At 39.9% G+C, this 26940-nt stretch overlaps 1 protein-coding gene and 1 pseudogene across 2 annotated transcripts in view; one reads left to right on the top strand and one right to left on the bottom strand.

Moving 5' to 3' along the window:
* CECR2 (CECR2 histone acetyl-lysine reader) overlaps positions 1-26940 on the top strand; it is a 178176-nt gene that overhangs the window by 49937 nt on the left and 101299 nt on the right. The gene's annotated exons all lie outside the window — the stretch shown is intronic.
* LOC105862235 (adiponectin receptor protein 1 pseudogene) lies at positions 8676-9964 on the bottom strand (annotated as a pseudogene).

Here is a 26940-nt window from a genome sequence, read left to right as displayed (position 1 = left end):
GGCGTGAGCTGTGCCAGGCTGGAACATGAATTCTTAATAGATAGTGGTGAAGGTAATGCCCATAGTGTCTGCTGTCTCTTTGAGATGTTATCAGCCATTGATGAGTATTGCCTATATCCGTTATTTGTGTAGGGTTTGCACAATGGTGCTGTTTTAATTGTCATTGCTTCAAAGATAGCTGGAATATATTTATAAAGAAACTCCTCATCAAACATTTTGATTATCCTGGGATTAGAGCTACAAGGAAACAATTAGGAGGTTGACGAATAACAGGGAGTGACAGAAATAGAGCTGGATTGCAGAGCCTCAGGTTGCTTTCATTCATTTTCACAGAGTGGCAATAAGAAGCAATATATGGCCAGTGGAAGAATAAGTCAACCTTTCTGCAGTCTTTAGGGAAGGACTTTGTCCTTAGGAGAAAGACTTGTGTCAAAGAGATGGAGAATATTGCCAAATTGCTGTGCGTAGAGATTAGGCCAATTTATTCTCCCACTGACAGTGTATTAGAGTATTCATTTCCTATAGAGGACATTCTTTACTACAGGGCTGATGATCGTTTTCCGTTTTGTTAGATTTGTAATTGGTACAATGAAACTTGATTCTCATCAAGTTCTTTTTTTTTTTTTTTTTTTTTTTGAGACAGAGTCTCACTTTGTTGCCCAGGCTAGAGTGAGTGCCGTGGCGTCAGCCTAGCTCACAGCAACCTCAAACTCCTGGGCTCAAGCAATCCTCCTGCCTCAGCCTCCCGAGCAGCTGGGACTACAGGCTTGCGCCACCATGCCCGGCTAATTTTTTCTCTATATATTAGTTGGCCAATTAATTTCTTTCTATTTATAGTAGAGACGGGGTCTCGCTCTTGCTCAGGCTGGTTTCGAACTCCTGACCTCGAGGAATCCGCCCCTCTCGGCCTCCCAGAGTGCTAGGATTACAGGCGTGAGCCCGGACTCATTGTTCTTTATTTAGTGATATTCGGCTTCTGGAATTCTGCTGTTTCTTACCATTTTATCTGCATTACATCTTTCAAGCCTATTTATTACACTGGTCAGACTGCTCAGTATGGTCTCATATGAAAAACAGTTTATAACCTATCCTCATAGTTGTTAAGCAAATGGGTGAATGGGGGTCCCTGATAAACATTGCAAATGTGCTTATACAGAAGTGGTCCTTTCTGTGCTCTGTCCCTCCCTCCACATGTCCTTTGGCCATCCTTCCATCTGGCAAGCTTGTTCTACCCCCTAATTCTTCAAGATGGTCTATCAGCCAATTTATGCTCCATCAGCCCTTGTAGTTCATCACACTCAATTATCTCTAGCCCTCTCCCACCTCCACCCCCAACACACACCCCAGTGCTCCTGTCTCCCAGGCTGTGATTGATTATCTTCCCTTCCTGCTGGCTCTCTATAGGCTAGGCTATTCTGTCCCTTTAACGCTGGGGAAAGATGTGTCCTACCCCAAGCCTATATTGTACTTTGTACAGCCTGAGTTGTTTCTCAACATCCAGCCAAGGTTTCTGTGAAAACATCCGATGGAGAGAAGAGAAAGTGTGCATCATCCCTGTGGGTTGTGGCTACAGTGTCTTTTGCTGGTTTAAAAAACAGCTTACTATTTGGCTTTCAAATGACCCTGGCGACAATTCGTTTGGCTACATAAATCATAATAGTTAAAGTTAATCACTGCCTACTATATACTTAATTATATTGCGTAATTATAATAATGTACATCATTAGAGCAAATTCACTCTCTTATAGTTTGACCATAACAGTAACCTCTGTGAGTGCTCTGTTTCAGTAGTTGTTGCTTGTGCTTCATGATAAAGTGCTCACAACTTAAAGAGAACCCTGGTGAACATGACAGTATTGAGGATCTTTCCAGTATTGATCACAACCCTGATCATCCATAACACATTCTGCAAGCTTCCTAAATGTTCTATCTGTTTTGCTGAAGCTGAGGTAAAAGAACCTGAAATTTGAATGTTTGTTTAATCAGGCACTTAATATACCTTATTTCATTTCACTCTTACAACTCTAATGTGTGTAGCATTGTTCTTTCACATATCAGAAAACTGAACCTTAGATGAATTAATTGGACTATTCTCTTTTAGAGCTATTTCAAATGAAGACAGTAGTACTTACCTTGCAAGGTTGTTGTTGGGAGGATTATAAATAGTGTATATGTAAAGCATCGGTCATAGTGCCTGACAGAGAAGTTTTGTACATACTTGTTTCCTATTCTCGGTAAATTTACCATCTAGAACACCCTCTAAAACATAGTATCTTGTGCTTGAACTTCTTCTTTAAAGGTAGTTCATTTCATCTGGAGCCACAGCATAAAATTATTTGTATCTAGATCTTTAAAACTGTCATCAGTACTTTACTTTTATATACTACTCTTTGACCTGAATTCAGTAAATTAAAATATAAGCATAAAGAGCCATACTTTGGAAAGGTATCGTTGGAGCATTACTTAAAATGGAAAAAAGAAAATGGACTAAAAGGAAATTCTTACTGGTGCCAGAACACTTTTTTTTTTTTTTTTTGGAGACAGAGTCTCACTTTGTTGCCCAGGCTAGAGTGAGTGCTGTGGCGTCAGCCTAGCTCACAGCAACCTCCAACTCCTGGGCTCAAGCGATCCTCCTGCCTCAGCCTCCCAAGTAGCTGGGACTACAGGCGTGTGCCACTATGCCTGGCTGATTTTTTCTATATATATATATGTTAGTTGGCCAATTAATTTCTTTCTATTTATAGTAGAGACGGGGTCTCCCTCTTGCGCAGGCTGGTTTCGAACTCCTGACCTGGAGCAATCCGCCCCCCTCGGCCTCCCAGAGTGCTAGGATTACAGGCGTGAGCCACCATGCCCGGCCTGAACACATTTTTTGACATCTCTTGTATTTTTTTCATAAGTTGGGTGGGGTGAATAGTTGACTGAGATATTCATACAAACCATACAACTCACTCATTTAAAGTATACAGTTCCGTGGTTGAGTATATTTAAAGTGTGCAACCATCACCACAATATTAGAATATTTTCATCAGCCTTAAAAGAAACCCCCCACCCTTTAGCGGATATATTCCCTTCCCCCACCCCTGAATCCTCTGGATTTGCCTGTTCTGGACATTTCCTATAAATGGAGTCATACAATATGTGGTCATTTGTGACTGGCTTCTTTCATTTAGCATGTTCGTAAGGTTCATTCGTCTCAAAGCAGGTATTAGTGCTTTGTTCCTTTTTTGCCAAATAATATTCCATTGTATGGCTAATATCACATTTTGTTTATCCATTCATCAGTTGATGCACATTTGGGATTGTTTCCACTTTTGGCTATTATTCATTATGCTGCTATTCTTATATAAGTTTTTGTTTATTTTCATTTCTCTTGGGCGTGTATGTGTGTGTGTGTGTGTGTGTGTGTGTGAGTAAAATTTCTGGGTATATGGTTAACCTTTTGAGTAGCTGCCAGGCTTTTCCAAAGTTACTAAACCATGTTACATTCTCACCAGCAGTGTATGAGGGTTCCAGTCTTTCTGCACCCTTGCCAACACTTGTTTTTATCTGTCTTTTTGATTATAGCTTTCATAGATTTTTCTATATTGGCCCTGATGACACATGCTTTAGTGATGTTGTAAATATGACATACTCTGCATGGTGTTTTTCCTGGTACTTTTCTGATAGCCTAAGTGCTGCATTACTTTTGGGGCGGAACACATATCATTGGCAAGCAGGAGGGTTAATTCTTTGAACTGATATGAGCGATAACACTTACTGGTTAAAATCACTATGGGTGTGAAGGCCTAGTATTGCCACATCTAAAAAATCTTTAGAAATACTTTTCATATGTAATTTGTCTCAATCATAGTTGATAGGTTTAAAAGGAATACTGTTAGTGTACTACCCAGCTTAGGGCAAGTTTATGTGTGGAACTGATTTTAACTTCTTCAGTAACATATCAACTCAAATTGTGGTTGGTTTGGTTAAATAAATTATAATTAGAGTTACATTCTCTCCTGTCACTGCATTATTACTGTGAATACTCAAATACAATTGAATGCATTCTTAAGGGGGTGTTATTGCTCCTGAGGGGGTGAAAATTGGTTCTTTCTCGTGTGTGGAGAGGGGAGGATGGTGAAAAAAATCTTTGCTATTACAATGGGTGTGGCTGCAGTATATAAATATCTGTAATATTAAAATTTCATGGTTTAGAGATAAATGGGGGGGGGATCTAAAAAAGTTCCCTAAGGGGACGGTAATGAAAAATAGGTTGAGAAATACTTCATTCTCCAGTGTTTAAAGTGAAGCACAGAGATGATAAAACGTTTTATTGAATAAATGAGTGCCTACTATGTGCTAAGCACTCCATTATCCAGGAGAGTTAAAAAAGAAAAAAAAAAAACCTGAAAAGAGCCTTTGCTTCTCTTTGCAGAAGTCTTATAGAGACTTGACCACACACCCTTCTTGGCACCCTTACTAGAATTTAGTTATTTTTCAAACTTGAGTATGTTTTTTTTTTTTTTTTTTTTTTTTGAGACAGAGTCTCACTTTGTTGCCTAGGCTAGAGTGAGTGCCGTGGCGTCAGCCTAGCTCACAGCAACCTCAAACTCCTGGCTCAAGCAATCCTTCTGCCTCAGCCTCCCAAGTAGCTGGGACTACAGGCATGCGCCACCATGCCCGGCTAATTTTTTATATATATATCAGTTGGCCAATTAATTTCTTTCTATTTATAGTAGAGACGGGGTCTCACTCTTGCTCAGGCTGGTTATGAACTCCTGACCTTGAGCAATCCGCCTGCCTCGGCCTCCCAAGAGCTAGGATTACAGGCGTGAGCCACAGCGCCCGGCCTTGAGTATGTTTTAGAACCATTAGTTTGCTTGTTTAAAATGCTGCTTCTGAAACCTAGTGCTGGAGATCTGATGCAGGTAGACTAAGGATCTTGCTTTAGGACACACTGCTTTAAATGGTGGTGATAGGAAGTTTTTAGGGGCAAACACCAATCTAACTTTGAGGACCTTAACTCAGTAGGCCGTCATCTTTAATCCCTTTTTTGGCAACCTAGAAATAAATTCACCCCAACCGTGGATTGGAACTCCTTTTTCTTTCCTAGCTAAGCTGTCACCTTCTGTCTTACTTATGTTCTGTTTATATATATTTTGTTTAGCAGTTTCTTTTGTAGCCATTTTGGGTGATGGAACACTTTTGCCTACTGCTGTTCAGAATAAAGGCAGTGTGAGTCCTGCTTTAACTGGTCAGAGTAGTTTTTAATCCTGGGTGTTACAGGTGAAAGGGTAGTATTAAGTCAAGGGGAACTTTAAGAGGAGAGCAATTCACATCTGAGACTGATGGAAAGAAAGGACCTTGAACGTGTAACTTGGAAAAGAACACATGCTCAGAGTTGTTCTACTACAGACTACACACATCACTCATTGAATTTGTAGAGCTGGATGTCAGAACTTCGATAACCTAGAGGGTCGGACAGGTAACTTGATGAGAGAGTGGGCCTGATGTATACAGTTGGTGTACTGGAGGGTCCATGTCTAGGCTATAACAGGTGGAGCTACCAATTAACTCTAGCTGAATTATGAAGAACCATGAACCAGACCTGAGTTTTTTCAAGAGAAGGGAGATACCTGGATTTTTATGCAAATTCTCCCAAAATTTTTTAAAAAAATGTTGGACAGCCAGTTAAACAAAAACAAGAAAGATAAAACTGCAGACCCAAATGAACATTTATGCATGCTACCAGTTTGCAGCATCAGATGAACCTTTGTATCTCTTATGTATCAGATGAAACTTTGACTACTTAACCCAGCAGTCCCCAACTTCTCTGCTAATGATTTGCACTCTCTCCCCAGCCCTAGCATCACTGCCCCAGCTCCACCTCAGATTATCAGGCATTAGATTTTCATAAGAAACGTGCAACCTAGATCCCCTGCATGTGCAATCTACAGCAGGGTTCTCACTCCTGTGGGACTCTAATACCACAGCTGATCTGACAGGAGGCTGAGTTTATGCTGTGATGAGAGCAGTGAGGAGATGAGCAAATGGCGTCATTTGCCTGTTCACCTCCTGCTGTGCAGCCAGGTTCCTAACAGGCCACAGACTGGTAGCCATCTTTGGGGGGTTGGGGACCACAGAGGTAACCCATAAATCTTTTCAAATTCTGAAATTCTGTGATTAAGGTAGACAGTTCGTGAGCAGGAATTTACCTATATTTATAAGACCCAGACCTTGACAGAAAGATTGGAAAACCATGTAGAATTTGGAGACAGGGTTGTATAATTCCAAGACCGTACTTCAGTGAGTTGTTGGTTAGAATTAGTTCATCTCAAAGTAAGATCCATGGTTCAGTACCCCTTCTCTCATCTCCAAATTTTTAGGAAGCCCTAGGAGGATCCTTTTAGGAGGTATATAAACTGACAAGGAATGTGTCTGGGGGATTAGCAAGTGAAATTGTTCACAGGATACCCAATTTTGTTTAATGAAAATTCTAGAAAGGCCATAAATGTATTTTTCCTAGAATAGCCTGACTGGATCTCTTTTTACCCTCAAGAAAAATTACACTAATAGGAGCAGGACCCTCAACCCAACTAAATTGTGATTTCTTTTCCTCATGGTTGTTCTGTCACTTAGACTATGTAGTGCTTCTCTAACCATTAATTAATATATCAGATGTTCTGAAATATACTGTAATAGATTTGGGGCCATAGCATATGAATTATAAGTAACCTTCCAAGAGCACTGGGCATCAGAAAAGGTAAATTCCCTGGCTTCACTTTTTTGCTATACAGCTTGCTGTTTGTTTTAATTATGCTTATTTATGTCCAATCTCGATTCAGCTTTTAATGTTTTATGCGCAGTAATACAACACACAATACTTTATTATAGCAACAGTATTACCTGTCCTCTAGTTAGTCAAATAAGAACTTGGAGTATCATAAGAAGGACTTGGGTCAGGTCAGAATTCTTTACATGATGCTTATTTGTTTCTGCCTTTGACATGTAAACTTACTTGATGGTCTTTATGGTCTTTAATGAGATGCTTAAGCTATAAGAATATCCCTTTTGAATTAACTGCTCTTTGGGTAACTGATTTTGAAAACCTGATGTTTATACCACTGCCAATTCTGACAAGCCCCCTTTTCAAGTTGAGATGGCTTCTGTGTCTACTCCTGAAATGCCTATGCAGTGCTGAGTTTGTCACCAGTGAGTTTTCCCCAAACAGGGAGGTCCTATGGGACCAGTGTCAATCTGCAGTCAGCAAGAGGTTGTATAATAGCTGGTGCACACACTCTTGAGGAGAGGTAGGAGGAGAATTTAAGTGTTGTGCCCTAGATGTGAACTCCTTCTGTTTTTGTTTTAGGGTAATTAATATTTCCTTAAATTGAGCTAAACTTTGGGCTCTTGTGCTTCTGGCTTTCAATTCTGAATCAGCACTCTTTAGGCATGGGCTGGGGGTGATGGGAATGGATTTTGTATTTCATGTCATCCCCAAATGAATGAAGTGACATAAGAGCAGTGCTTTCTTAAGCTTGGACTTGAGGCTAGAGAATGGGCTATGGAAGGTGAAAACTTTCCCTCTAAAATACTAGTGACTTAGGAAGAAATAGATTGTGAGAAGTCTCTTGTTAAAGTCTAATGACTTCCGTTCTTTGAGATGCTGTTGGGTTTTGTGGTGTTTGTATCTAGGTTCTGTGGTTGACTGTGTTACAAGGTGATCTTGCCCCGTCTGCCATTCTGCCTTCTCTGTCTTCCCCTTCCCCCTTGGCTTCCTAAATTAGATACATTCCCCCTCTGCTCCCAGACGTCTCCATCTCCTGGTCCCCTGACAGAGCAATCATTTATCAAGTTGTTTCATGCGTTGTCGGGAGGGGGGCCCTGGGGACTTGAGTTTGTTTCGTCCCTTTGTTGGAGCTCCACAGGATCATCCAGCTTAGTCTCCAGCCAACTGCTGAGAGTTGCTGGACTCCAGGAGCAAATGTGAAAGAGGCCGCCTTTCATCTACTTGCTGCTGCTTCAACTTTTTTTATTTTAAATTCCAGTTTATTGGAACTGTAATTGCCCTGTACTCGCACAGTATACTCTTTCTTGACATGTATGTGATCATATGATATTTCTTTTTCATTACAAGTTTTTTCCTCCATATCCAATCATTGAGGATCTGGAAATGGATTTTTATTTTCTCTCTCTCTCTCTCTCTCTCTCTCTCTCTCTCTCTCTCTCTCTCTCTCTCTTTGAATGCCAAGTGTCTTCTGTACTTTCTTTTATTATCATCATAGTCTTTGCATCAAGATACATAGCAATGATAGCAGGTTTCTTTTTAAAGCTTAGTATTAAATATCTTTCCCCATTTTAATTTTATATTACTCTGCCAAGAAAAAAAAATTAAAACTCAAGTTATTTGAAGCCTGGCCACACTTTCATGATTAGCCGGCCTATGTAAAAGTTGGTGGCTTTATTCTTCCTGCTGTGTAAGCAGATCCAAGCTCTAGAAAGATGGGACCAGGTTATATAATCATTTTTGAAAAGTGTGCTACAAAATGGCTGGCCTGTTATAAGCCAGGTTACAAAGTAAGGATAGGGGTAAGGAAGGGACATTTTCTTCCAGAAAAAAAACCCCAGAATTTCTGAAGAGTCCCAGTCCATAATTTCTTCCCAAAATGGTGGAGGAAGGGATAAAATCTCAACATGAGTTTCAAGGTACTGTCTCTGTGAGGGGCTGGTAGTTGCCTTGCTGAGGAGGGGGATGACTAAGTTTGGCCATCCCCACGCTCCCCAGCTAGGGGAATGGACATGTTACGTTTATTGCCCAGTGGGTGTGAAAGTGGGCTGAAGCTTGATTGGTACTGAATTCTCTAAGAGGTTTCTTCTAGAAACAGACAACTCAGACTCTTCCTCTCACTTCAGCAAAGAAGTTTTTTTTAAAAGCACTTGGGAAGCTCCTCCTCCACCCTTCGGGTGGGAAGGCTCAGAGAAGGGAGTCATCAGTACACCACCTTCCAGGCCATAACGGAATTCCTGAAGGTTGGAGACCCCGTAGAAGTGGACAAAAGCTGCCGCCACCACCAGGATATGGAAAATCTGATGAGACTGGAACCATATGTCAATTTTCCAGGAAAGAAGCACTCAGGAATTCGAGCAGCGTAAAGGCCAGCTCCAGTGATGTACATCACAACCATGAGGAAGAACCAGCCCATCTGGCCCACCGTGGTGGCCTTGACGAAGCCCTCCGCGGTGGTGAAGTGCATGGTGGGCACCACACCACTCAGACCAAGTCCCAGGAACACTCCTGCTCTCGTCTGCCGGTGCGTAGGAGTGGCAAACCCAATGATGGCAGAAATGCCCAGGACACAAACGATGGAGAGGTAGATGAGCCGTGGCTGTGGGGAGCAGTAGAAGGAGTAATAGAGCCAGGGGACAAAGCTCCCCATAATCAGTAGAGTGATCCCTGAATAGTCCAGTTTGGAACAAGTCCGAGAGACTTTCTCTGAATGACAATAGACAGTGTGGAAGAGCCAGGAGAAGCTGAGGCAGAGCACTGCACCCAAAAAGAACATCCCAAAAACCACCTTCTCCTGTAGAGGGGCCATGAAGTACATATTTGGTCTAAGCATGGTCAAGATTCCCAAAAACAGAAACAGCACAAAACCAAGCAGTTGGGTCCAGATGTTGCCAGTTTCTGTGTGGATGCGGAAGATGCTCTTGAAGCAAGCCCGAAAGGAGGGCATGGGCGGCCTGTGGCCATGTAGCAGGTAGTCATTGTCCTTCAGCCAGCCGGGGAGCACATCGTATGGGATGACCCTCCAGCGTCCCTCCCAGACCTTATACACAAACTCCTCCATCTTCTCCATGGCGTGGTGGGCTTGCAGGAGAAGCGTCAGCACCCGCACCTCCTCCTCCTCTTCCTGGGGCACTGGGCATGTTTGCTCTTCTTCAGCTTTGGTCAGATTGGCGATCACTCGTTTGCCCTTCTCTTCTAGCAGGGGTCCCAGTTCAGCCAGTTCCACTGTGTCTGTTTCCCTGTTGCTGGCAAAAGCCCCATTGCCCTGTGCTACCACAGATCCTTTGTGAGAAGAACATCTGGCTGGTACCTCAAGGCCCTGCAGCTTCAGCTTGGGGAAAGGTTGGGGTCTCTCAGCCCCAGGGGGCAGAGATCTCCCTGTGATGGTAGACACGCCGGGAGGGCAGGCTCTGCCCGGCGCTACATCCTGTGGCGCTGGAGGCGGCCCCTAGGCCCCGGATCTTCAGCCTCTTTTTTTTTTTTTTTTTGAGACAGAGTCTCACTTTGTTGGCTGGGCTAGAGTGCTGCAGCATCAGCCTAGCTCGCAGCAACCTCAAACTCCTGGGCTCAAGCGATCCTCCTGCCTCAGCCTCCCGAGTAGCTGGGACTACAGGCATGCGCCCCCATGCCTGGCTAATTTTTTATAATATGTTTTTAGTTGGCCAATTAATTTCTTTCTATTAATAGTAGAGACGGGGTCTCACTCTTGCTCAGGCTGGTTTTGAACTCTTGACCTTGAGCAACCGCCCGCCTCAGCCTTCCAGAGTGCTAGGATTATAGGCGTGAGCCACTGCGCCCGGCCTCTTACTGATTTTTCACAATAAAATTTTATATAATAAAATTGTATATTTCTAAGAAAAATTTTTTTATATTAACAGTATTAAAATATCATTAATACTTAGCTCTGTTTTGTATTGAGAATGTAAAAGCAAGGAGACCTTGCATTAATTCTAAAAATTAGTCTGTACTACTTGCCAGATACTGTTCTAGCAATGAATAAAACACAAAAATCCTTTAGATCCTAAATTCTATTGGGGCTGGGAATAGTCCCGTTTTCTCAACATTCTATATAGCAAGTGTTGCCAATCTTTTTTCCTCTAAAAGGTCAGATACTGAATATTTTAGGCTTTGTGTGCTACATAATTTCTGTTGCAATTATTCCACTTTGCCACATAAATGAATGGACAAGGCTGTGTTTCAATAAACCTTTATTTATAATAACAGTACGCAAATCCTAGTGTACTGACTCCCCATCTAAGGCCTTAAAAAAACAAACATTAGACCATATAAATGTTTAAAAACATTTGTATAATAGAAGATACCATTAAATTAATGGACAGGCAAGAGATTTAAGAAAACAATATTGGCAAAGCAGATGACAAAGAGTTAATAATATAATATACAGACATCGCAGTAGAACAGTAGGAAAAGGAAGTTACAAGTCACAAAATAATCCATCTCAATGGCAGAAAAGTATCTGAAAAGATATTTTCAAAAATATCTTTTTGAAAAGATTACAATATATCTATTATATTGTAAATGGCAAAAATTACAATATATCTATTACTAGAAGAGAAAAGGGTACTGTATAATACATTGCTAATGGAAAAGGGGATTGGTAGTACCTTTTTGAAAAATAATCTGGTAACACCTATTAAAATGAAAAATACATGAATTATATGTACTCTCTTTGCTCCAATAATGCCACTCCTGGAATTATAGCCAATAGGTGCAAAACAACCCACATGCAATGGAGCCTGCACAAGAAGTTCATTGCAGCATGGTTTCAGGTGTCATAAAATGGGAAACAAAGTGAAAATCTATCAGTAGGTAAGTAGATAGATAGAACATGTTACCTACACACCATGGAATATTAGCTAGCCTTTAAAAAGAATGAAATGGAGCTATACCACTTGACTAGGAGGGATTTGCATAAGATAGTGAAGAAAACAATATGCAGGGAAGTATAGGTAATATCAGTCTCTCAGAAAAAGCCTATTATATGTTTATGTATGTATCTGCATGTATGTATATATGAATTATGTATGTGATTACATTGAGGAAAAACAAGAAAGGATACACATACACTTGTTTATTAACATGGGGAGTATTGAAGTAGAGAGTAAAGAAAGGAAAAAAACCATAAAATCCCCAGGATGAATAATATGATTTCCTTTTTTTTTTTTTTTGAGACAGAGTCTCGCTTTGTTGCCCAGGCTAGAGTGAGTGCCGTGGTGTCAGCCTAGCTCACAGCAACCTCAAACTCCTGGGCTCAAGCAATCCTCCTGCCTCAGCCTCCCGAGTAGCTGGGACTACAGGCATGCGCCACCATGCCCGGCTAATTTTTTATATATATATATCAGTTGGCCAATTAATTTCTTTCTATTTATAGTAGAGACGGGGTCTCGCTCTTGCTCAGGCTGGTTTTGAACTCCTGACCTTGAGCAATCCGCCCGCCTCGGCCTCCCAAGAGCTAGGATTACAGGCGTGAGCCACAGCGCCCGGCCTGATTTCCTTTTGAATTTATATTAAGCTGTGTATTTATGTGTGTATGTATATATCTATATTTATTCACATTTTTTTAAAGGGAAAACTGAAACAGTCACCTAGGCTCTAAAAATTTAGCGATTTGTCAAAGGGCTGCCTAGCTCCCATTTGATGTTATAAAATATGCTTGCCTTTATTGTGCATGTGATTACTTGTCCTCTTTTTTTGCCTTGTTGACTGAAAAATTGAAATCTTTCTCCCCCTGTTTTCATGGCACAAAAACTTTATAGAAAAAACCAAAAGTACCTCAGAGAAATGGTGACTCTAGATCGTACTAATAACTGATGGAACTGAAGTTTGAACTGAATTTAGATCTGTCCTTATACTTTCTACTATAATAGCACACGGTATAATCCCTATCTCTTGACACCCTATGGCTTCTCTGTTGATTTTTGATCTGGTACCTGATCCTATACAAAATATAGATTTCGGTGTGAAGAAATGAGAGGGAAGGTTACATAGCAAAGAGATGTAAGAAAAAGAAGAAAATTTTATTTCAGTAGTCTCTCAACAGATTTATTAGGAATGGAAATTGGGCTATCACCCCCTCCTCCCCTACTCCTTCCACTCCCCTCTCAATATGACAATTATGCAATATTGGAGACATATCCTTTGTTTTCTGGCATATTTATTTAGTACCTGAATGTTCAAGAAATTAGTACCTATATCTATTGATGTTATGTTACTAATTTTATAGTTATTCAGATGATCACTGGGTCTTATTAACACATTCAAATGGTATGTATTTAGGTAGCAAATACCAGTTGTTGTTGGGAATCTGTAATGACACTGGAGGGTTAGATGTTTCCTGCTGGCACAAAAATGAATATAATGGAAGGAACCAGTATGAAGTGTACTTGGATGGTAATCTTAATAGATGGAGCCTCTTAATTTTATTATAGTCTAATAAATAATATTGTACTGTAGTGTGGCAGTTCTAAACCAATCACTACTATTTGTATAGAATAATGCATCATTTATTCTAACCTGATGAAAGCTTTCTTTTAAAAAGTTGCCTGGGGAGATTCATCAGTGGTTAAATGGTTTCCCTGTGTCTTACTCTGTGGATCCCTACACCCCATTTGAATGAGTGAATGTTCTTTTTGAGGATATTGCCAGAGGATAAATGAAGGATAAATTAGCTACATGTCTCAATCCTGAATCTATGAATAGGTTATTTTCCCACTCTTAGTATATTTCTAGGTTGAAAAATTTTACATGCGAAAAAGACTTAGGTGGTAAGTTTGGCTAAAGTCCTTTATGAAACAAAACTTTCCAGAAATATGATTGATAATTATAATTCAACGTGAGGTAAGGATTTTATAGAAAATATTCAAATATAAAATAAAGTTTTATAAGGAGGTCATGCCAGGCCATACTTATGGTTTTGCTTCTCAAAAGGAAAGAATGTGGATGCTCTAAACTTATTTCTCTGCAGAAAGGGGACGACAGACTTGTTGACCTCATTTTCAGTGAACATCTTCTACCTGGAATCTGATTCTCGTCCTTTTAAAATTATACAGATTCAGGAAATTGATTGTGTTATTGAATGCTGCTCTACTTATTTTGAATTCAGAAGAATATGCAAGGAGGGAAGGATAGTTAGGAAAAGAACCCAAAACAAGAGTTCATTATATTAGAAGAGTTCTGTGTAAAATTTCAGGATTTGATCCCCTTAACACTATTTGCTTTGGTGCTCATGTGATCCATGGTGAGAGAAGCTTGTTAAAAATGCAGGGCCTCATCTGAAATATTTTGATTCAGTAGAAGACTTGTCAATTTGCATTTGTAGTAAGCATCCCATGTGAGATGATTCAAGTCCACAGGTCACACATTGAGAAATAATTCCTCTAAACACTACTAAAATTAATGTCTTTATGTTTTATTATCATAGCTATTACATTGATCTACTTTTATACTTAGGCCAGCACTACCCTGATTATAATAACTGTATATAACAGGTTTTCATATCCTGTAATAGTCCCTTGATATCCTTTGTGTAAGGCAGTCATATTTTTATAAGTGAATGTTGACGGGATTTACAAACAAGTTTTAAAATTACTAGTGATAATAGTAATCCACATGCTTCCATAGAATCATTCAAGTTTTTGCCTAATGACTGAATGAGTCATAGGCATTAATGGGATTTTGCTGATATTTTGTTCAGGTGTTTTATTTTTATTTTTAGTCAAATGCTCTCTCTCATCAAGTGTTCAATTTTTTAAATTTTATCTTGAAAAAAATCTTTTTCTTCCATTGGAAGAATGGGACCATGCAACAGGAATCTTATAGAGTCTCCCTGGAAGCCAAGGGCAGGTGGTGGAAAGAAACCAATAGGGAGGAGACAAGATCATGTTCAGTCCCAAGTGTTAACTCACCTCTAATTCTGACCCAGAAGAAGCGGGAAAAAAAAAAGTTACTGCTTAAAGAGACTTTTCGGCAGCTCCTTTGACTCTTGGCTTAGCAGCATAAGTTCTCAGAAGAAAGCAGTGAGAAATACCTTTTCTCTGCAGCAAAACCCTCCCCGTGCCTGTTCTGTGTACCTCCTTCTGTTTTCTTTAGAGTGACTTCCCACTCCTCCCAGTCTCCTTCCTGGGTTAGCCTTCTTTTTTTAGGTTACCTTTTTAGGCATTTAGGGGTATAAACTCTAGGAGGCTCTTGACTGACCTGTTGCATAGAGGAGAAAAGGTATAGAAGTTGATTGAGGTGCAAAGATTTGGACCTGAAAACACTGTGAAATATGGGACAAAAGAGAACAAAAGCAATACAACCATATTGTAAAGAAGTAGAATTTGATGCCTTAAAAGCAAGGTTGTTTGGATAATTCACCATTTTTTATCCACTAAAAGATCAGTTAAACCCTTCAGGCTTCAAAACCATTTCCCAGGTAGGTGCATGTACAAGCACACATACACACTTCTATGGTACTTTTATAAGGACCAGTGGTGCACCCTGCCTTTGGTTAGATGGTCTCCCATGGAGCTGAGTTCAGTCCAGTGTTCTTGTCACTTTCTCTTCCAGGCCCTGGTGGTTTCTTTTCACAATCTACTTCCATAGTTGATTGCAGACAGCAAAGTTGTTGCTGGCTGATATGGATAGTGTTAATCCCTCAGCTAGCATCTGAAGTACCAGGTGATACATGAATAAGCAACTCTTAGGTTGTCAGGCTGGTAAGGAGTACTTAAAAATAGCTTTGAACTGCCACTATCACTATCATAACATTTCCCATGGGGGAAGTTATATAGAACGAAAAATAGTAATAGTGTCCTCTTCACACCAAACTAAACTCTGCCTGGAACTAATACTTGAAAGAACTAGTCAGGGCCAGCTAAGGCTTTTTCTTCTATACAAAATCAAAGGTTTAGTGAAAGCTTCCTTCCAGTAGGAGCACACTTGAATTTACTGTATTAATTATGTCAGGACAGTAGCAATACTTTCCTAGGAAGATGATACAGATGTTAACCCAATAGCTACACTAAAAAGGATATTCCACAAAACTCACCAAATGTCCTTACTTAAGATGAAAAAGAATATATGATGATTTCTTTTGAAGAAATGGTTTGATCTTTGAATTCTCAAATAGGTAAAAAAAATTAATTGTTCTCTTTACCTTCCTAGTTTAATGTTCTTAAAATGTTTTCGAATACTATATATTAACAACTTGGATTTGTGAGACTATTCATATGCCTAATATTAAGTTGTAAGTCTGTCATATTTAAGGGAAGCATAATACTTTATGGTCTAAGAGGTTTTCATTTCCTTTAGAAGAATTAGATGCCATACCAGTTTAGAGCCTTGCTATTCCAAGTACAGTTGTCCTTAGGTATGGGGGCGGGGATTGGTTTCTGGACGGCTTTGGATACCAAAATTCCTTAAGTCCCTTATGTAAAATGATACAGTATTTGCATATAACCCATGTACATCTCCAATATACCTTAAACCCTCACTAGTTACTTATAATACATAATACAGTGCAAATGCTATGTAAATGGTTGTTTCACTGTATTTTTTAGTTGATATTATTTTTATTGTTATGTTATTTTAGTTTTTATTCCCAGATATTTTTGATTCATGGTTGTTTGAATCTGCAGATACAGAATTCATGGATAAGGAGGGCTGACTGTATATAGTCCTTGCAACAACAGCATCCGCACCAGCTAGGAGCTTGTCACTTCAGACCTAGATGAATCAAAATATGCATTTTGAGAAGTTCCGCGGGAGATTTCTGTGCACAATAAAGTTTAAGAGTCATTCTGGAGTAGTGGTTGTTTTTTTACTTGGCTACATTAAAAAATCACCAAAGGTTATGATACTATGCCTGGGTCTCATACCCAGAGACTTAAAAAAAAAAAAAAAAGGCAAAGGCATTAGTTTATACTATGGGTTTTAAAAAGTTCTCTTAGGCGGTTTTATTGTGTAGCCAAGATTGAGAACCATTGTTCCAGAGCTGTAGTGTCCAATATATTAGCTACTAGCAGCTATATAAATTTATCTTACCTTAAATTAAATCAAATATAAAGATTAGTTCCCCAGTCATAGTAGCCACATTTCAAGTGTCCAATAAATAGCCACATGTGAGCCACAGCAAACAGAGAACAGATACAGATCCTTCAATCAGAGAAAGTTCTGTCTTAGTACTTCAAGAGTTTTCTGGGTAATTGTTATAATTTTTTAGAGGGTTTCAACTTTTGGGAATGGGTTTATACCATTTTAAAATAATATTCTGGAGAAAAGTACAAATAGATATTCAGATACTGGGAGATGAATAGGCTGTGCAAAAACATTTATATTTTGGTTAAATTTTCCTTTTCACATAAAGTCAATAATCAGTTATGCTTTTACCATATGTAATTAGCTCAAAGGACAAAAAAGTGTTATGTAGTACATGTCTACAACTAAAAATTGGTTAGGTATGACTATTTGGGCAAATGACTAGGCATGCTAGTATGAAAAATCAAGGTTGATTGGTCATGTAAATAGCCAGTCTAGGTTTCAGCTTTGTCTCGTTATAATTTTATCATTAATTTTGGTTTTCTTTGTAAATGTGATTAATGTAATTTGTTGTGTATGGTACATGGAAGGAAGTGATACGATGGAAGGTAACTTTGGCATCAAACAACAGTGGGCTTCACCATTTATTAGTTATATGACCTTTGGTTTTTCCTCATGAATTTCTGTTTTTGCATCTGTAAAATATGGTTAATTAATAATACCTCATAGTATTGCTGAGGATTAAATGAAATAGTATATATAATAGTCCCTAAAAACTACTGCTTTGTACACAGTAGTTTTTCAATAAGAGACAGTAACAGTATTAACAGTATCTTCATAATTTGCAACTTAAATAGATCTGTTCTTGACCCTCTGCCCCATCTGTTGTTGTTTTCCTTTGTCCAACTTAAGTCTAGTGTCTTTTCTAGGGCTGATGACTTTTTATTGCCAAATCTATCTCCTTTCATCTTGAACTCTGTAGCACTTAATAGCTAATAGCTAATCATTCCCTCCATCCTGGATTCCCAGATGCTGCCCCCTAAAACCCCTGCCCATCTTCCTCCATTCTCCTTTTATCCACCACTTAAATGTTAATATTCTCTTTTATGCCTAGGGTGTTAAAACCTCTGAAACTATAGCAAAAGACCCTGGCTTGAATACAAACTCCATCTCCCCTGCTCTGTACTCCTTACTGGATGGCCTCACCTCTCAAATACTTAGGGAAAGTCCTAACCCTCACAATTATGGTACCACCTGTCTCCCCTGCCTTGGTAACTGGCACCACCATTCATCTTGTTAAGACACAGTCTCAGGAATTCCTCAGTTCTCCCATTTTCCTTGGTCCTGCACATCTAGTTGGTAACCAGTTCTTATTTCCTAACTTTGTTGTTCTGTTTTGCACTTTATTTAGCATCTAGACAATTGCAGTGGTCTGATACATTTCTCCCTGCGAAATGTCAGCCTCCGCAATCTAAGCCCACACAGCTCTTAATGCTATTTCATTTCACTTATTTAAGTACAAGGCCACATTCCTGACAGGCAGCACTGCACCATGCAAGGCAGATGAACGGGCATAAACTGTTAGTAACCTCAGATGCAGGGATTTGGCTAACAAACAGACCATTCTGCCTATAAGGAATGGGAACAATGGCTAGCAGGTTCTTTGAACTTGCCTCTGAGCCTTTTGAATTTCTTCATGTTTTCTGACATGGAATTTAAATAGTCTTTGGTTTTAAATGTATATGGAAACAATTTAGATAAGAATCTAAAGAAAAAGAATGGCACAATTTTGTATCAGTTAAAATCAGTTTTTAATAGGACAAAGTGATACATTAACTTCATTTCTTAAAACACTGAAACAGTACAAAAGCCCATGCAATGAAACATCTCATTAACCACTCTTCAGATGTATCTTTCCAAAAATAAACTGTGCATGTATAACCATCCTCATAATATAGTTAGTAAATTACTCTCTCAATTTGATATCCCCAATCTCTAATCCAGCTTTATCCATTATAATAAATGGCATCATTGTTCCTTGAAATTTTGCCTATACCAAAGTCTTCTTAGCTTCTAGCTTTTCTTTTGCCATGTACCTTCCCACCTACCAGCAGTTCTGTTGATTTCGCTGTCAGCATCAATCTTGAATCTCATACCCTGCTACCACTGTAGTCCAGACCACCAGCATCTCGTATCTGTATTATTGTAGTCCCCTTCTAACTGGTCTGTCTCCTTTTTTTCTTTTTCCCCCTCTCAATCCAGTGCATAGAGTAATACACTTACTCAGATCCTGATTTTTTCCTACTTATATACTTTCCCATTTCACGTCAAAGAAGGTAGACTTCTCATGGGTTGCAAAGCTGCCCTGTGTGATCTGTGCCCTCCCGACTTCATCTCATACTAGGTTTCACTGGGCTCACTCAGCTCCAGCCTCCTAAGACTCATCAGTTCCTCAGACCACCAAAGCTCAGAGCTTTTCAACTATCATTTCCTTTGCCTGGAAAGTTCTTTCCAGTACTTTTCCTTTGGCTGACTGTTTCACATTCTTTAGGTCTCAGATTAAATGTCATCTCAGCAAGACTTCCTTCTCTAAAATGACCCGGATTATTTGCAGTAAAAATATGTTAGAGATAGAGCAATGAGCCAGAGTTCCAGCCCTCAGTGTGTATGAATAGCATGGCTTTCTGTACCTATCTTTTGAATAGTTCTCCAGGAAAAAGAGTAGATAATGCAGATATCTCAAAATGAAGGAAGGTTTTGGGTTGATGAAACAAACGTGAAGGCCCTGGGGCCGGTGCAGGCATGTTAGTGGACCCACAGGGAGTCCAGTGGGCCAGTGTAAGTCAAGGGGACTAATACGAATTGAGACTAGAAATTGTGAGATGGCAGATCATTTAGGACCTTCAAAGCCATCACCGAAGTTTGAATTTTAGTCTGAGTGGTGGCAGCCTTTTAAAAGGTTATTCCTCTGGAGTATGTGGAGAGAATGGATCCTTAGGTCTAGGAGGGAAAGGTAGTGAGAATTGATCTCTTGAAGGTGGAGACAATAGGATTTGCTTTTGGATTGGATGTGGAGTGTGAGAGAGACTTTAAGGACGATACCAAAGCTTTTGAACTGAGCAGCTGAAAGAATGGAGGTTAGAAAGTACCATTGACTAAGATGGAGGAAGATGGGGTGGAGTACTTGTGGGCTGGGTGATATCTCTATTTGGTTTTTGGAAATATTAAGTTTGAAAATTTTATTAGACAGTGGTTGTTGAATAGGAAGCTGGATATAGAGTCTTGAGTTCTAAGCTAGAAAGATGACTTTAGGAGCCTTCAGAATATAACTGATTCCAAAAGCCATGAGAAAGGATGAAATTACTTAGGGGAGGGAGTGACATAAAAAAGAGGTCACTCAGCTGGGTGTGGGGGCGCACACCTGTAATCCTAGCACTCTGGGAGGCTGAGGCTGGAGGATCACTTGAGCTCAGGAGTTCCAGATCAGCCTGAGCAAGAGTGAGACCCTGTCTCTACTGAAAATAGAAAAAATTAGCTGGCATGGTGCCATGTGCCTACAGTACCAGCAACTTGGGAAGCTGAGGCAGGAGGGTTGCTTGAGTCCAGGCATTTGAGGTTGCTGTGAGCTAGGCTGACGCCATGGCACTCTAGACTTTTTTTTAATTTTTATTGTTTGGAGATAAAGAAAGTGGCACAAGAATTATATTTTGGTTTTAGAAACTTTGTCTTGACATGAGATTTTTCCCCCTTGGCATTCATGCTGAGTATAGTCCCCTCTCATGCTGAATCAGGCCTACTTGTGTGACATGTAGAATACTGTGGAAGGGACAATGTGTGGCTTCACAAAGCACATAAAGCTTCTTCCTTGGTCTCTTGGGTCACTTGCTATGATGGATCCCAAGGTGTGAGGACATTCAAGCAGCCCTGCAGGGGCCAGGTGATAAGGAGGTGACTCCAGCCACATGAGTGAGCCTTCGCTCCCAGTCAGTCCTCTGTTGACCAATGCCTGGTAGAGTGTCATGAGCCCCTCGGTCATAGCAGGCTGTGCTGACTGCCCCCAAATTCCTGATCCAGTAAAACTGTGAGAGGCAATAAATGTTTGTTATTAATACTTTAAGCTTCTAAGTTTTGTAGTACATCACACAAATAGATAATGATACACAGTGATTTATGATTAGTTTTCAAATTTTTGGAAAATACCTAATTCTAAGAAAATTATATTCTGTAACTGTGCTTTATCCATTTATCTTTAATAAAATTAGGAGCTCTATAATCTCTTTTCCTTTGTTATTTATAGGTAGAGTATCTCCATGCCAAAAGTGATTTTTCTATTGATTTTTAAATTTTTCCGCTGAAGTATCTGTCCCTAAATGGAAAAGGAAGTGAACCCATATCGGAGTTCTAGAGTAATGGTTCTCAATAGGACATGGCAGTGCTCTCCTTGGGGAGCATTTAGAAATACATGGTCATGGTTTGGGTTGTAATAATAATTGTAGGTGCTCCTGGTGTTTAGGGAGCCAGGGCTGCCAAACAGTCCTCCCTTTCTTCTGCCTCCATAATAACCCTGTTGGGAGGAAAAGGTTCTAGAACTCTGCATGTTCCTGGGAAAGACGTGCCCTCTGTAGCCCTCAATCACGCACAACACTTGCCATTCATCCAGGTCACCTCCGAGAACTACTCTGTTAGGCCCTTTATTTCTTGTTTATGTCAGTCATTTTTAGACTCCAAGGCCAGCCTCCACTTTCAACCAGTGCTGCTGCAAGCATGGTCCATGGACAGCTGCTGGTCTGTGACATGATGTTAGTTCCCTGTCTACAGAAGATAAGGAGCTTTCCCCAGAACTTAAGTTGGTTAGTGTCACTAACTGTATTGTTTAGTTCAGCTGACATTATTTTATAGTAACTTTCTCAGGGAAGTAATAGTGCATTGATTTACATACTTCCTAAATCCTGAAACATCTACTGCAGGCGTCCTCAAACACAGTCCACAGGCCACATGTGGGTGTTTTTGCCCCTTTTTTTTTTTTTTTTTTTTGAGACAGAGTCTCGCTTTGTTGCCCAGGCTAGAGTGAGTGCCATGGCGTCAGCCTAGCTCATAGCAACCTCAAACTCCTGGCTCAAGCAATCCTCCTGCCTCAGCCTCCCGAGTAGCTGGGACTACAGGCATTCGCCACCATGTCCGGCTAATTTTTTTTTTTTTGTATATATATTAGTTGGCCAATTAATTTCTTTCTATTTTATAGTAGAGACGGGGTCTCGCTCTTGCTCAGGCTGGTTTCGAACTCCTGACCTCAAGCAATCCGCCCGCCTCGGCCTCCCAGAGAGCTAGGATTACAGGCGTGAGCCACCGCGCCCGGCCTCGCCCCTTTGTTTTTTTTACTTCAAAATAAGATATGTTCAATGTGCAGAGACATTTGTTCATAGTTTTTTTTAAACTATAGTCTGGCCATCCAACAGTCTGAGGGACAGTGAACCAGCCCCCTGCTTAAAAAGTTTGAGGGCTCCTATCTATTGTGTCTTCTGTAAATCACCATCAGTCATAAGTAAAATCCCCTATTTCATCAGTCTCTTTTGAATATTTATTATGCTTTTTTGTTCTAAAACTAGTTCTTTCTTGAGGGCACCACTTCCTTTATGATCCTGTCAGTGGTGGCAGTTTGCTGTACTGTAGCCCTATTTCTGCTGGGCCTAAAAGTGGAATTGGTGTCCTATTTGCTCCCCATTGCAACTTCCAGACTTTCCAATGTCTTTCTTTCTAAAATCCCTAAGTTTTTAATTAATTCCCACTGCTTTTCGTTATTATAGTCATCTGTAGACCTTCCTGTCACTTTCCCTTATTACATGAAGATTTAATTCACTATTGAGCTCTCTAATAATACTCCTGATATACATCCTAGATATGGCAGCATCTATAATACTCCAACCATGTACTCCAGCCTTATCCTTTCAGCTCATTGCCCTCCTCTCTTGCGGTGAACTTGTTTTTCCTACTCTAGCCTCTCATTCACATGTTCATACTCTAGGCCAGAGCTTACCATGGGGGATGTCATGAGTTAATAGTTGGGCTAAGAAGTGTATCCCCCACCCTCTATCTTATCCCCTGCGGCCAGGCAAGGCTGAGTCATCAGGGGAAAAACAAGTCTGTTGCCCTTGAAGAGGCTGTACAAGTACATATTAGTATTTTATGAATGTGATGCAAAGAGAAAAGGGCTAGCTAGGCCTTATCATTTACAAACTGAAAATCCTATAAATTTTAATTTTAAGCAAAGCACCCTATTACCAGCTCACTCCTGGAGCCAGTCTCTGGGTCTTCATCTCCCTAGGATTTACACACATCGATCCTTTACCTATTCTGTTTGTTAATTCATGTCCAATGCACTCTCCTGACCCATTTTAATTTCATGGTTCATCATTATAACTTTTTTCTTGCCTGTGGCTTATATTAATTAGTATCTGTTGATGTGTAACAGTGTGTAATGGAGGCAGACATGGCAGCTTACAACAACACACGTTTATCCCCTCAAAGTTTCTATGGCTCAAGAGTCAAGTCACAGTTTAGCTGCAGTTCAGAGTTTTCTGTGAGGCTTTGGTCTCATCTCAAGGCTCAACTGGGGAAGGATCACTAGATCCAAAATCATTGTGATAGCTTTACTTTTTTCTCATTTTCATAGTTGTATTTTAAGTATTTAACTCTTTAAGCCCTAAATGTTCAACCACTTATTATAACATACTGAATAGTTTACTGTTTTACCATTGATAAAAATGCTATTTTAATTCTAAAATTTTATGTATGGTTGAATTTACTCTGGGATTTTCCATTCTCTTATATTTCATGTAATGCCAATATATTATCTTTTGGGGGCCATGTATATTCATGAAGTATAAATGCAATTTTGCTATGTTTATATGTTGCATTGTGGTGAAGTCAGAGCCTTCAGTGCATCCATCACTGGAGCAATGCACATTGCACCCACTAAACAATCTCCCATCATCACCCCCCCTCACTCCCTACCCCTCTGAGTTTCCATTATACATCATTCCACACTCTGCTTGCATGTGTACACATTATTTAGCTCCTACTTATAAGTGAGAACATGTGGTACTTCTCTTTCTGTATCTGAGTTATTTCACTTAAGATAATAGTCTCTATCTAGTTCCATCTATGTTGCTGCAAAAGACATGATTTCATTCTGTTTTATGACTGAATAGTATTCCATGCTGGCTAATATCATACTTTTTTTTTTTTTAGACAGAGTACTGCTCTGTTGCTAGAGGCTAGAGTGCCATGGTGTCAGCCTAGCTCACAGCAACCTCAAATTCCTGGGCTCAGGTGATCCTCCTGCCTCAGCCTCCCGAGTAGCTGGGTCTACAGGCCTGTGTCACCACACCCGACTAATTTTTTCTATTTTTTTGTAGAGCCGAGGTCTTGCTCTTGGTCAGGCTGGTCTCCAACTCCTGAGCTCAAGCAATCCTCTGACCTCAGCCTCCTAGAATGTAATATCATACTTTTTAAACATACTTTTATTATTTTATAATGCTTTATTTTCTGGCTATGCTAGTTCCTCATTTTTTTCTAAATTCCTCTCAGCCATTCTTCTAAGAGATAAACGGCAATATAGAACTTGAAGTTTGTTGGAGTCAGTTTTTCTTTTTGCAGACTGATCTATTTTTTCAGTATCGTAATATTTTGTCTTTAAAAATTTCAAACAATATAGGTTTAGAGTTTTTGTCTGCCATGAGCCCTTAAAGTTGGCCACGTTAGTAACTGTTTCATGATGAAGACTACAGATTTCTCTTTTATGGTTTCAAAAAATATGTCAGAGCTTCAAAAAGTATAGTTGAGAAATTTCTATTTTTCTCAGGAAATTGAAACATCTCTTCTAGAAACAAAGTAACAACTTACCCCCAGCATGGTTTTTATAGACTGCCAGCTTGTCCTGTGTTGGCCCTGGGGTAAAAGTGCCTTCTTGCATGATAGCAGCACAATATGGAGATGGGCTAAAAGAAATTCATCTCTTAGAATAAAACACTGTTAACAAAAATATCATTGTGACAAAGGTAAATTTTTACTCTTCTACATCTGAGGCCGATGCTTTTTATCACAATGTGGAAAACAGGTAAGTGGCATTCTTCTATATAAAAAATAAAAATGAGCAAAAATTTTGGTAACACATCTGGAATAAGGGCAGTAGTTCATGTAATACAAATTTATGTTTTTAATCTTTGTTAATACCATTTGCTCCCTGTCTGGTCATGTTATTTAATTGGAATTTATATTTTTTAGTTTTATCTTACTCTTTTTCGTCTAGCCGTTTCTGGACTAGTGGGTCTTGGAATTGAACTCAGTTCTCTACTTCTTGATGTGTAATATTTTAGCAATTCATTCATAATCCCTTTCATTTGTAAAATTCTATGGTTCTGTAAAAATATTTGAGCGTCAGCCTATTTCTTTCCAGGATCTATTCGTGTAAGCATAAGCTATACAAGGGCAGAGATTTTTGTCCATTTTTTTGTTCACTGTAGGCCCAGCACCTAGATCATTGCCTCATACATACATAAGTACTCCCATTGTTAAACATGCACTTACCATGTGACCCAGCAATTGTGCTCTTGAGGCCTTTATCCCAAAGGAAAACCTGTCTACAAACACATGTAGCAATTTTATTTGTTATACCGTGTTTCCCCGAAAATAAGACAGTGTCTTATATTTATTTTTCCTCAAGAAGACACCCTAGGGCTTATTTTCAGGGGATGTGTTATTTTTTTTTAAGTATGGTATAATAATCTACATTTATTCAAATATAGTTAAGTCTTCTTCTGGAACATCATCATAGTAAAATGGCAGCCACAGCTTTCCTTCTTCCCCCTGGGGACAAACGATACCTAAGGTGGAGCGTCCCCCTCCTCACCTCACTGAGGAGACTTTCCCCTCAGCCTCAGCGTGCAGCACGCACAGGATGGCCGGGACCTGGCAGGGGGAGCTGACCTTGTTGCGGGGCTGCCCGCATCTTTCCAGTCACCTCTGGGCTAGTAGCTGTCACAATGGGGCAGGTAAGAAGGGCTGCTCGCCTTCTTTACCGCTCCGCATGGGTTGTGCAGATATGCTGCGTAGTCACGCCCATCACTAGGTCTTATTTTTGGGCTGGTGCTTCTATTGCGCCAATGCTTAGAAATCCTGCTAGGGCTTATTTTATGGGTAGGTCTTATTTTCGGGGAAACACGGTAGTTCCCAAACTGGAAATAACCCAGATGTCCTTCAGCCAGTGAATGGTTAAAATAAACCATGACACAGCCACACTATGGAATACTACTCAGCAATACAAAGGAACACACCACTGATACATAAAACAGCTTGGATGGATCTCAGAGGATTATGCTAAGTGAAAGAAAGCTAATATCAAAAGCTTATATACAGTATTATTTCATTTGCATATAACATCATTGAAATAACATTATAGAGAGGGAGAACAGATAGTGGTTGCCAGGGATTAGAGATGAGGTGAGTGGAGAGTGGATATAACTGTAGAGAAGTAGCACAAGGAAGTCCTGCGGTAGTGGGACTGTTTGTCTTAATTGTGGTGGTGGTGGCATGAATCAGTATACACGATAAAACTGCACAGAACTATGTGCATGTGTGTGCGTACACACAAGTGCATGTAAAACTGGTGAAGTCTGAACAGAGTGAGTGAAATGATGCCATTCTTATTTTCTTATTTTTAATACCATACTGTAATTATGTAATTTGTTACCATTGAGGGAAGCAGAAGTGAAGATTACATGGAACCTCTCAGTACAATTTTTTGTAACTTTTAAATCTGTAATATTTTCAAAGTAAAAAAAGTTGATTTTGACCAGTTGCAGTGGCTCACATCTGTAATCCTAGCACTTTGAGAGGCTAAGGAAGGAGGATCACTTGAAGTCAGGAGTGACACCAGCCTTAGCAACATAGTGAGAACCCCATCTCTAAAAAAAAATAGAAGAATTAGCTGGGCATGGTGGTACACGCCTGTAATCCCAACTACTTGAGAGGCTGAGGTAGGAGGATCACTTGAGTCCAGGAGTTTGAGGTTGCAGTAAGATATGATCATTTCACTGCCCTCATTCCTGGGCAACAAAGCAAGATCCTGTCTCCCC

This window comes from Microcebus murinus, chromosome 10 (assembly GCF_040939455.1).
Source record: "Microcebus murinus isolate Inina chromosome 10, M.murinus_Inina_mat1.0, whole genome shotgun sequence".
In the NCBI taxonomy this organism is placed as follows: domain Eukaryota; kingdom Metazoa; phylum Chordata; class Mammalia; order Primates; family Cheirogaleidae; genus Microcebus; species Microcebus murinus.
Note: the sequence above shows the minus strand (reverse complement) of the source record. Positions and strands in the feature narration are given on the sequence as shown.